Source organism: Leptonychotes weddellii, chromosome 2 (genome assembly GCF_054177405.1).
Source record: "Leptonychotes weddellii isolate Sample4059 chromosome 2, ASM5417740v2, whole genome shotgun sequence".
Classification (NCBI taxonomy): Eukaryota; Metazoa; Chordata; class Mammalia; order Carnivora; family Phocidae; genus Leptonychotes; species Leptonychotes weddellii.
This window is the reverse complement of record NC_138370.1, coordinates 67,513,401-67,525,571: the sequence shown is the minus strand read 5'-3', so window position 1 is coordinate 67,525,571 and position 12,171 is coordinate 67,513,401. Positions and strand designations below refer to the sequence as shown.

At 38.9% G+C, this 12,171-nt stretch overlaps 1 long non-coding RNA gene across 4 annotated transcripts in view; it reads left to right on the top strand.

Moving 5' to 3' along the window:
- LOC115942532 (uncharacterized) overlaps positions 1-12,171 on the top strand; it is a 42,474-nt gene that overhangs the window by 26,915 nt on the left and 3,388 nt on the right. For 3 of the 4 annotated variants that reach the window (XR_014142820.1, XR_014142822.1, XR_014142821.1), the window contains exon 3: positions 9,093-9,228. This is a non-coding gene — a long non-coding RNA (uncharacterized LOC115942532). Of the gene's footprint in view, positions 1-2,416; positions 2,548-9,092; positions 9,229-12,171 lie in introns of all 4 variants that reach the window. The other variant, XR_014142823.1, reaches the window with a different exon arrangement.

Below are 12,171 nucleotides of genomic sequence, written 5' to 3'. Positions count from 1 at the left end.
GCAGACCCATAGATCAACAGAACAGAATAGAAATCCTAGAAATAAACCCATGCTTATATGGTCAATTAATCTATGTCAAAGGAGGCAAGAATACAATATGGAGGAAAAGACAGTCTCTTCAATGAACAGTGCTGAGAAAACTGGACAGCTACATGCAAAAGGATGAAACTGGACCACTTTTTTTTTTTTTTGAAGATTTTATTTATTTGACAGAGAGACAGCGAGAGCAGGAACACAAGCAAGGGGAGTGGAAGAGGGAGAAGCAGGCTTCCTGCCGAGCAGGGAGCCCGATGCGGGGCTCGATCCCAGGGTCCTGGGATCATGACCTGAGCTGAAGGCAGATGCTTAACAACTGAGCTACCCAGGTGCCCCTGGACCACTTTCTTATACACAAAATAGACTCAGAATGGATTAAATACCTAAATGTGTGATCTGAAGCCATACAACTCCTAGAAGAAAACATAGATAGTAATTTCTTTGACATTAGCCTTAGCAACATTCTTCTAGATATGTCTCCTTAGGCAAGGGAAACAAAAGCAAAAACAAAAACAACAACAACAAAAAGCTATCAGGACTACACCAAAATAAAAAGCTTTTGCAGAGTAAGGAAACCATCAACAAAATGAAAAGGCAACCTACTGAATGACAGAAGATATTCACAAATGATATCGCCAATAAGGGGTTAATATCCAAAATATACAAAGAGCTTCTATAGCTCTTCACCAAAACAAAACAAAACAAAACAAAAAAACCCCAAAATCAATCTAATTAAAAAATGCGCAGAGTGGGGCAGCTGGGTGGCTCAGTCAGTTAAGTGTCTGCCTTTGGCTCAGGTCATGATCTCAGGGTCTTAGGATTGAGCCTCGTGTTGGGCTCCCTGCTCAGCAGGGAGTCTGCTTCCCCCTCTCCTTCTGCCCCTTCCCCCTGCTCATGTGCTCTCTCTCTCTGTCTCAAATAAATAAATAGAATCTTAAAAAAAATGGGCTGAGGACCTGAATAGATTTTTTCCAAAGAAGACATATAGATGGCTACTAGGTACATGAAAAGATGCTCAACATCAGTAATCATTAGATAAAGACAGTAAAAATCCCCAGTGAGATATCACCTTACACCTGTCACAATGGTTAGTATCAAAAAGAGAAAAAATAACAGTGTTGATGAGGATGTGGAGAAAAGGGAACTCTCATGCACTGTTGGTGGGAATGTAAACTGGTGAAACCACTGTAGAAAACAGTATGGAGGTTGCTCAAATATTAAAAACAGAAATACCATATGATCCAGTAATTCCACTACTGGGTACTTACCCGAAGAAACAAACACTAATTTGAGAAGACATATACATCCCTATGTTTATTGCAGCATTATTTACAATAGCCAAGATACAGAAGCAACCCAAGTGTCCATCAGTAGTTGAACGGATAAAGAAGAGGCAGTATATACACACAACGGAATATTACTCAGTCATAAAAAAGACTGAAATCTTGGGGTGCTTGAGTGGTGCAGTTGGTTGAGCATCTGACTCTTGGTTTCAGCTCAGGTCATGATCTCAGGGTCATGAGATCAAGCCCTATGTTGGGCTCTGCGCTCAGTGTAGAGTCTGCTTGAGTTTCTCTGCCCCTCCCCCTCATGCATGCACATGCTCTCTCTCTCTCAAAAATAAATAAGTAAATCTAAAAAAAAGTGTGAAATCTTGCCATTCACAACAACACGGATGGATCTAGAGGGTATGATGCTAAGTAAAATAAGTCAGATAAAGAGAAATACCATGTGATTTCATTATATGTGGAATCTAAAAAACAAAACAAATGAACAAGCAAAGCAGAAACAGACACATAAATACAGAGACAAACTGAGTGTTGCCAAATGGGAGAAGAGTAGGAGGATAGGCAAAATGGGTGAGGGGGATTTGGAGGTATAGGTTTCCAGTTATGGAATGACTAAGTCATGGGGATCAAAAGTACAGGATAGGGGATATAGTCTCAGTGATATTGTAATATCCTTGTATGGTGCCAGATGGTAGCTGCACTCACGGTAAGCGTAGCATATAGGGGTGTGGAATCAATATATTGTACACCTGCAACTTATGTAACATTGTGTGTCAACTATACTTCAGTTAAAAAAAAAGAATTTAAAAATAAGAAAAATAATATTAACTGTCACTAAGAAAACAACAAGGGTTCACACCTTGTAGAGGTTTTTAAATTTAGATGTCATTAACATTCACATTTTAAATTTGGTAGACGTTCTCAGTGTACAGACTCAGCCTGCCTATGGAGATGACCAAAATGGGCTTTCTTATCTTATTGTACACACTCATTCCAAGTCAACCTAGAGTTGATTTCCTTGTTTTGATACTGGTAAGAAGCTCATGTTTTACCTTAGTAAATTTTGCCTTTCTCTCTCTCTCTCTCTCCAGAAAACAAGAGAATTTCAGCTTGCTCTCAAAGAATATCAAAATAGTCTGAGGAAAAAAAAATAAATAAATAAAGTCTTAAGCTCTCATAAGCACATAACAGATCTTCCCATCTTTCCTGCGGCCTATCACTGGTAACTTGTGTTTTATGTTCCAAAAGAGCAAAGTGGCAGTATTCTAATACACTTCTAGTTTTGCAACGAAGTCCTGTAAAATTTCATGTTCTCATTATTAAATATGTAGTTTTTTTAAGGGCAGCCTTATGTCTAAGTGATAAAAAAAAGAAATGTGCTGAAGTTAGTCTATTTTATTACAAACCTGAGACCTTTTGTGGTTGAATTTGATTACTCGATTCATGAAAAAAGTCTTCAGGCTTGGTTTTCAGGTCATTTGGATAGCCTTTGTGCTTCATTCTGTTGCTTTGGAGCTTTGCATTCTGCTTTTTGTTTGTTGATTTGTTTTACTTTTCAGTGAAAATATGTTGGTAGTTCTAATGGTATTTATGCTTTAGTTAAGTAAAGAATCAAGAGAAGGCTTCTTAGCCTTCTTAATCATATTAATGTTCTCTCTGGTAAAGATAGTGACTGAGGCCGGAATAGGAGACAGTTGTGAATTTAGAATTTCTTTTCTTCCTTTGATCACTTCATTCTGTAAGTAACAAGAAACACATGAAACAAAATTCTGAGAACTAACTTTAAACTCAACCTTTAAAAACCAAGAGAAACTATGAGTTAAAAACTGGTTATTAGTCACTGAGCATGCCGAAGCAACTTATTTCTTGCTCTTGAAACTGTTTTTTCTAACAGGTTAAAAACTGATAAGAGGCTCTTGGGAAACTATTATCAGTCATTGCAAAAAATAGGTTAACCCATTCCTAATCTGGCAAAGACTTAAAAGGCCTAAATTCCTAAAAGCATTAGGGGATTTTTTTTTTCTTCTATTTGCTAAGTATGCTGTATAAGAATCATTTCTGTTACAACAAATTCAGAGTTAAAATATCTTTTTATTCATGTGATATTTCTATGAGTGCATTTGCAGCCTATAAAAGAGATGGTTGCCTAAGCAGACACCGCAGAACACTGCAGGAAGTGTTGATTAGAATTTGCACATTTGTTCTGAGTTTGTGAATTCCAAGCAGATTTGCTAATGGAGAAGCAGTGGCTTTTTCACAACTGTTCAGCTCAAGGTCATGGCTACGTATGTGTGTTTCCTTATGTGGTGACTGCTGTTAGTATTTTAGTATATATCCTTCCTGCCTTTTCCTCTCTTCATATAGTCTTTCCCTTTGCAAAGTTAATCTCATAGTATACTTGCAATTTCCTATTTTTTTCCACTAATGGCATGTTATTACTTTTTTTGAAAAAATATTTTCAATCATATAAGATAATCCATCATCTAGCTATAACATAATTTATTAAACTACTTTCTTATTGTTAGACACTTAGGCTATTTCTTTTTTTTTTTTTTAGATTTTATTTATTTGACAGAGAGAGACACAGCGAGAGAGGGAACACAAGCAGGGGGAGTGGGAGAGGGAGAAGCAGGCTTCCCGTGGAGCAGAGAGCCCGATGCGGGGCTCTGCTCCAGGACTCTGGGATCATGACCTGAGCCGAAGGCAGACGCTTAACGACTGAGCCACCCAGGCGCCCCGACACTTAGGCTATTTCTGATTCTTACCTATGGTAAATATTGTAACTAGAATCCTTGAACTTAAACCTTTGGCGCATTCTAATTGTTGTTTCCTATAGATAAATTCCCAAAAGTAATACTATTGGATCAAAAGGCAAATATTTTAAATGATCACTACCTTAAGATAGCCACTGCTAACAGTTTGATGTATATTTTTACAGTCTTTTTTTTTAAAGATTTTATTTATTTATTTGACAGAGAGAGACACAGCGAGAGAGGGAACTCAAGCAGGGGGAGTGGGAGAGCAGGTAATAATATTAAGCAGGCTTTCTGCTGAGCAGTGAGCCCGATGTGGGGCTCGATCCCAGGACCCTGGGTTCATGACCTGAGCCGAAGGCAGATGCTTAACGACTGAGCCACCCAGGCGCCCCTACAGTCTTCTAAAAAAATAAATATTTATGTGCTTGAATGTATATATACATACAAGAAACCTAGTTAGGAGTCCATAGTAGTAATCCAGGAGATGGATCAGAGTAGCTTGCAGCAGGAGGCAGGAGTGGAGGTAGTGAATTGTGGTCAGATTCTGGATAGATTTTTTTCAGGAAGACAGATTGGATATGGAGTAGGAGAGAAAGAAAGGAGTGAAGATTTACTTCAAGTTTTGGAGACCTGAGCATTTGGAAGGATGGCACTGACCTCAAGTAGCAGGGGAAAAAATGCTGTAGGTGGAGCAGGTTGCAGGAGAGGGAGGAACAGAGTTCGGCTAGGAGAGAGTGAGAGTGAGATATTTATTAGGTACCCAAGTAGAGATGTCCAGTAAGCTATTAAATATATGAGTCTGCAGTTTGGGAGTGAACAGGTATTGGAAGTATAAATGTGGGAATCCTTGGCATATACATAATATTTGAAGCCAGGAGACTGGGTGAGATCACCAAGAGAGTGAGTACAGACAAAGAGAAGAAGAGTCAAGACTGGGGAGGTGGGTGTTCTTACCTGAAGAGCACTTCCTAGGCACCAGGCACTCTTCTATGTGCTTTGCATAGATTATAGGTTGACTCATTTAGTCTCCAAAGCAACTCAATGAAGGGGTATGATAACCCCATTTTACAGAGAAGGAATCTGAGGCACAGAAAGATTCATTTAGTTATCAATAACTATTTCATGATATGAACTGATGGAATAAGTCTTAACTCCCTTTTTGAATAATGTAGACTTGTTTTGAAATATAGCACATAAACTTTTTCTGCATAGGCTTGATCCATCATGTCTCAAAAATCTTAGTAGTTAGGCATTCCAGTTATACTTTAATGAATCAGCATGACTAATCTGTTCAAAGGTGCTTTTCTTTTCAGCTGACAACACATTCTAGAAAAGAATATTGAGGGGGTGCCTGGGTGGCTCAGTTAGTTGAGTTTCCCGCTCTTGGTTTTGGCTCAGGTCATGATCTCAGATTATGATCTCAGGGTTGTGAGATCAAGCTCCACGTCTGGCTCTGCACTCAGCGGAAAGTCTGCTTGAAGATTCTCTCCTTCTGCCACTGCTCACACTTGCACATGAGTGCACATGCTTTCTCTCCCTCTCCCTCTCTCTCTCAAATAAATAAATAAATCTTAAAAAAAAGAATATTGAGGAGAGACTGAAAAAAGAAAAAAGGTAATTTTCAAAAAGGAGATAAGGAGAGCCATTTTTAGGGTTCAATGTTTCTTAAAGATCTTGTGTTTATTTGTTTTCATGAGTCTCTTCTTCAAGAATCATGTATTCTTTAATCATATTTAAGGATAGGAGAGGCAAGTTAATAAAGGGAAATTGTCATCACTCCTACCATCTCACTCTATACCATATTCAGAATATCCCAGTGGGATGATTTCTAAGGCTATACCTGACCTTTAGCAGAAATGTGCATAAGACAGGGAAAGACAAATTCATTACGATGGGTTAATCATTACAGAAGGCTTCCAGAAAAAATATTTCAAATTGTCCCCTTGGTGCCCTGGAGCTTTTTACATCTTGGGACAAGGTTGCAGATGAATGAACTTGCAGTATGCTTTTCTACCTTCTCTTCCTTGAGAGAAGTGTCACTGTGAAAGGGGAGGTGGGTAGGAGAACTTGCAAAATGCTTTTTCAGATAGTTCAGTTTCAGGAAAAAGGACAAATAGAAGTCAAGGATCTGGAAATAAAATGTTCCCTGCCAACAATGTTTCTTAAAAAGTATTCACATACTTTTGAGGGTTCTTATAACTCAGGTTGAAGATTATTGTCTTAAATATTCCCAATAGAGAAGAATAAAAGAGATATCCTAAAACACCAAGGTGACTTCAGAGGTATTCCTTTACTGAGCCCAAAATATGAAATGATGGAAAGATGTGTACATTTATCTAAATACTAGAGAGCAGCATGACCCTTGAATAACAATACCAGGAAAAGCAGAATCCAGAATTAATTCAGAGATGTGAAAAATATTTTAAAAAAAGGAGGAGGCGGTTGGTAGGGAGGGCCCTTTTAAGGTCATGTTCATAGCAAGAACAAAAACATAAAGACACTGGGAAAAGATGATGTAATGTTTAAAAGATAACAGAGAAAGCAGAACTAACCAAAGTCTCTTTTTCTCCATTCTTCTCTCAATAACTACTTTCAAATGAAAAGGGTAAGAGTAATGGTAGGAGGGAACATAAATGCAAGGAAGTTAAGAAACAATTTAGTTAATGGAGTTATTTTAATGAGTTTGTTTTTATGCCCAGATAAATTGTATCCTGAGATATTTAGAGAACTTGTAGTTGTAATCATGTAACCACAGTTAACAATCTTAGAAAATAATTTTAGAAACAGCATAGATTAAGAACCAATGCTCTCAAACTAATGTTACATCTAAGAACTTATTACTCAACTTAAGACCTAGTCTTTGTATCTTTTTCATTTAACATTATATTGGAGCATTTCTTTAATATTTCTCATTAAATATACTTCTCTACTATAATTTTAGATAGCTATGTAGTTCTCAATTGTATGACTATACCTTAAATTGCTTAACCAATCCACCATGGTCAAGTTTAGACTATTTCACATTTTTGGCTTTTAAAAACCATGCTATGGTTAAGATCATTTAACAAAAAACTTTATAAATTACTATTTTTTAAATTTTAGGTCAAATTCCCAGAAGGGGGATAGATGAATCCATGGCATCATATTCTTCTTTTTTTAAATGGCATTATATTTCAAAGGCCTTTTAATAAGCACCACCAAAATGTCCTCCAGAAAGAAGTACCTATTTATATTTTCAAAAACAATACATGAATGACTGTTTTTCCAACCCTTATAATTACTGGAAGATTTTGGTAGAAAAACTTTATATTGGTGATTTTTTTATTGTGGTAAAATATACACAACATATAATTTACCATCTTGACTACTTTTAAGTATACAGTTCAGTAGCATTAAGTATATTCATAATGCACAACCATCATTACTACTTCCAGAAATTTTTCATCATCCCAGACAGAAACTCTGTACCCATTAAACAAAAATTTAAAAATAAATATTAAAGGGATGCCTGGATGGCTCAGCCAGTTAAGCATCTGCCTTCGGCTCAGGTCATGATCCCTGGGTCTTGGGATCGAGTCCCACTTTGGGCTCCTTGTGCAGCAGGAAGCCTACCTCTTCCTCTGCCTGCCGCTCACCCTGCTTGCTCAGTCTCTCTCTCTCTTTCTCTGACAAATAAATGAAATCTTTAAAAAAATATTTAAAAATATTGCCATTGTTTTGCTGTATATTTTTCAATCCCGTCAGCAATACTCTTCCCCCTTCCTACTATCTTAGAATTCTTCTCTATTAGAAATAGGACAGGGTGCCTGGGTGGCTCAGATGGTTAAGCGTCTGCCTTCGACTCAGGTCATGATCTCAGGGTCCTGGGATCGAGTCCTGCATCGGGCTCCCTGCTCCTTGGGAACCTGCTTCTCCTTCTGCCTCTCTCTCTCTCTCTCTCTGTCTCCCATGAATAAATAAATAAAATCTTAAAAAAAAAAAAAAAAAGAAATAGGACAGGCTGTACCATGGTCACAACTCCAAAATCTTGTGGCTTACACAACAAGAGTTTACTACTCACTCAACTTACATATTCTATGCCAGTCAGCACATATACTTGTTTCTCAGCCTTTCAGAGGTTCAAGCTAATGGAGACCCAGTCGTATAATCGCTTCATAGTTTGCGTGGTTACTGAGGCAGGGCAAGAAAGTGCTGTAGAGCCTTGAGGCAAAATCAAATGCTTCAGCCTGGAAATGGCACGTGCCACTTCTAAGAACTTGGTTACAACTAATAACATGGTGGAGGGTGACAAGTACATTCCTCCCGTGTTACCTAAGAGAGAGAGGAGCACTAGAAGTTCTGCATCTTCCTTTGTATCCTTACTGATACAAAGTTGGCTTTGTTTAACTATTTGCATTTTTTTCCTATTCGTGAAGCCCACACATTAATGTTTCACTCTATGTAATGCCACAAGAAATCTTGGAATAAGTGAAAACAATTAATTTAGAAGAGTAGCAATTTGATCTAAGTGAAAAGTCACATGTCGCAGAGAGTAATATGTAAACACTCTGTTGTGGCTAACATGTTAAATTGCCGTCTTTGGGCCCAGTTTTCTTAATAAATTCTAACTTTTGAAGTAGATGCTGAATGTTTTAGTGGCATTGGACCCTCTGGTTTTCATGTGTCACTGTTCATGCCCCGTGGAGGATGATAAATATTGACAAACACTTGACATGTTCATTAGCAACTTTTTTGAGAAATGGGACTTAATTTTTCATTAGACATACACTCTCTCTTAGCTCATTCCTGCAAAAGTTTTTTTTGGTGTGTGTGAGTGTGTGTGTATAAAAAAAAAGTTACCAAACAGTAAAGTATTTAGTTATGTAACTACAGCCATGGAGCTCAGACTTCTCTCTATATGCTCTGGGGTAGCTCTTGTAAGCCCTCATTTTCTTTTGTATATTATACTTAACCTGAAAGTTTTTATGAATCATGTTGACCTGATGACCTGGCAACTTCATTCATCTTGTAGGTTACTGCATGGGCCGTTCTAAAATTGGCTGATATATCAAAGGGCCAGCAAGAGTAGCAGTGTAAACTGCTGGAAGGAGTAACTGTAACTGTAACTGTCCCTACCGGATCATATCCCAGGGAGCTTCATTAGACTGGTAAGTGCCCTTCTTGAAAGTGTGTTGGTTACATTGCTTCTGGAAAGGTCAAAAAAAGAGAGAGAGGTTATCCTTGGTCACCTTTCAGATTTCCTACTTGTCAAAGTAAGAACTCTGCTCACTGCACTTGTGTCTCATGCACTACTAAATGAGACCATGACAGGAGATCAAATATGCGGTGAAGGTCCAGGAACCCATCTTGGCTTAATTTTAAAAATCTCTTCAATATTGGGGTGCGTGTCTTAGTCCGTTAAGCGTGTTACTCTTGATTTTGGCACAGGTCTTGATCTCAGGGTTGTGAGTTCAAGCCCTGCATTGGGCTCTGTGCTGGGTGTGGAGCCTACATAAAAAATTAAACAAACAAACAAACAAACAACAATCTCTTCAATGCAATTATTTATAGTAAAACTTTATTTCAAAATGACATATCCAGGCGAAAATTGTGAAAGGACAACAGCTTGGCATGCCAGCCTTAGAACAGGAAGCTGGATAGACTGCCAGGCAGCAGATCTCTTTTGACACTCTTGGCTGAAACAGATGAACTTTGTTTCTTCTGTCAGTGCTTTACTATGCTTCAGAATCAAAGTCCTGGGAAAAAGAGCCTGGTTGGCTGAGCTTAGGGCATGTGCCCCGCCCCTGGCAATGGCAGGTCTGAGAGGAAGGATTAGCAGAAGGAATCTCCAGGGATCTCTTTGGATTCCCTAGTGTGAGGCAGGCACATGAATTTTACCAAAACTCCATGCTATGTGGGAAAATAATTACCCAGGTGAAAATCAGGATGCTCTTGGGAAGTGGGAATGAAGGCTCAGCATCCCAAAATGCCGGTATCCACCAGTAAGAGCAAAAAAGGCATCAAAGCTCATGTACTCATGAATCTGTTGAGTTGATATGTGCTGATTTATTTTACTATTTTCCAATTGTTAGATTGCTTCCTTTTGTTTTCTTTCCTGGAACAAATAGCCCTAAGCACATACATTTAAAAAAATTTTTTTTTCTTAGGACAAATAATCAGGCCTGGAATTATTGGGTCAAAAGATAACACACGAGTATTTAAACTTTTTTTCATTTTCTATTTTACTGAAGTGCTGATGGACTCTGAAAGTATGCCTCTAGTCATTGTAGATTGGCTTTCCAGTGACTGGATAATTGCCCGGTTGAAGGTCACCCTGTGAAACCTCTCTCTGGGTCATATCAGGGGCATTTGTGGTCCTGGGAAAAGCATACTCTTTAGAGCTCTCCTCTTTCCTTCTACTAATTTTTTTTTTTAAATATCCATTGCTATCTGGGTGAAATGAAGTGCAAGGTCTCTGTTTTGGTCGATTGATTCACATGTTATAGAAAAGAGGGCAGCATTTGCCGGAGGGATCTGTGGGCAGTGGCAAGTGCCTGCTGATATAAATGTATCAGCATATATAATAGCATATACCCAGCTCCCTCTTCTCCATGCCAAGTATCTCCAAACCAGGGGGGCAGGAAAAGCAGTGATTTCACTGACAGGGCACTCCACCCAAGGAAGGTACTTGTTGAGTGCCTTGACCCACATTTTCTTGAGCCAGGTTCTTCTAACTCCAAATGTGAGAAGAGTCCTAGATTTCTTCAGAAGCAGCAGTGTGCTTTGTTTTATAATTATCCCTGTGTTGCTTATTCCCCATGGCTAGAGTACACCAGATTGTAGATGCCTTGAGATTAACAATTGTCTCACCTTGGTATTTCTTGCAGCACTTGCACAGTGCCTTGCTCATTCCAGGTACTTAATGTTTGCTATCTTTTTTTAAAAAAAGATTTTATTTATTTATGAGAGGGAGAGAGTGAGAAAGAGAGCGCACGAGCACCAGTCGGGGAGGGCAGAGGCAGAGGGAGAAGCAGACTCCCTACTTAGCAGGGAGCCCAACACAGGGTTGGATCCCAGGACCCTGAGATCATGACTTAAGCAGAAGTCAGGCGTTTTAACTGACTGAGCCACCCAGATGCCCCAATATTTGTTGACTATCTTAAGTGGAATAGTTCTAGTACTTTCTTGGGGTCTAAATTCTTCCAAGTTATGTCTCAAGGTGCTGGAAAAGGTGAGCATTCCCTAAAAGCAATCAGGAAACCCCAGGGGGTTCTGAAACCCATTCTCAGTGATCTGGAGGAAAAGAGCTAAGCCTGGTGCAGATGCAGATGGATAGGCACTCACTCCCTTTCCAGGGGCTGTATCTCAGCCCACGGTGCTCCCGCCACATAGCCTTTTTCAGTTTCTTGTACTAGCTCTCTGACCAAGGTTTTGCTGGGCATGTTTCTCCCCTCTCTAGGTCATATCCACTTCACACATACCCATTAACTCCTCATCCTTCAGATCTCAGCTCGATTGTTAATTCCTCACTAACATCTCAGAAAAGGCCAAATTCCTGTTATATATAGCATCATGTACAGCTCTTTCCTAGCACTTATCAGTGATTTCATTTAATATTTATATTTGTAATTATTTTATATGTTCTTTCTCTCTGACTGGAGTCTATTAATCCATGAGGGCATGACTTGTTCCCTTCACAGAAGTGCTTGTTTTGTTTGCTGTTGTCTTCCTCGTTCTAGGGTCTTCCCTGGCATATGGTGGGTACTCTGTTACCCTTAGAGGCACACACATGTACCCACTGCATTCCTGGCAGATACAGAGTATATTGGTATTCTCCGCAGAAACAGAACCAACCACTGGGATATATAAAATTAGACATTTTTATTGTGGTTATAAATATATATATTATTTTGAAAGACATGTATCATATGATCTCACTGATATGAGGAATTCTTAATTGCAGGAAACAAACTGAGGGTTGCTGGAGTGGGGGGTGGGGTGGGAGGGATGGGGTGACTGGGTGATAGACACTGGGGAGGGTATGTGCTCTGGTAAGCGCTGTGAATTGTGCAAGACTGTTGAATCTCAGATCTGTACCTCTGAAACAAATA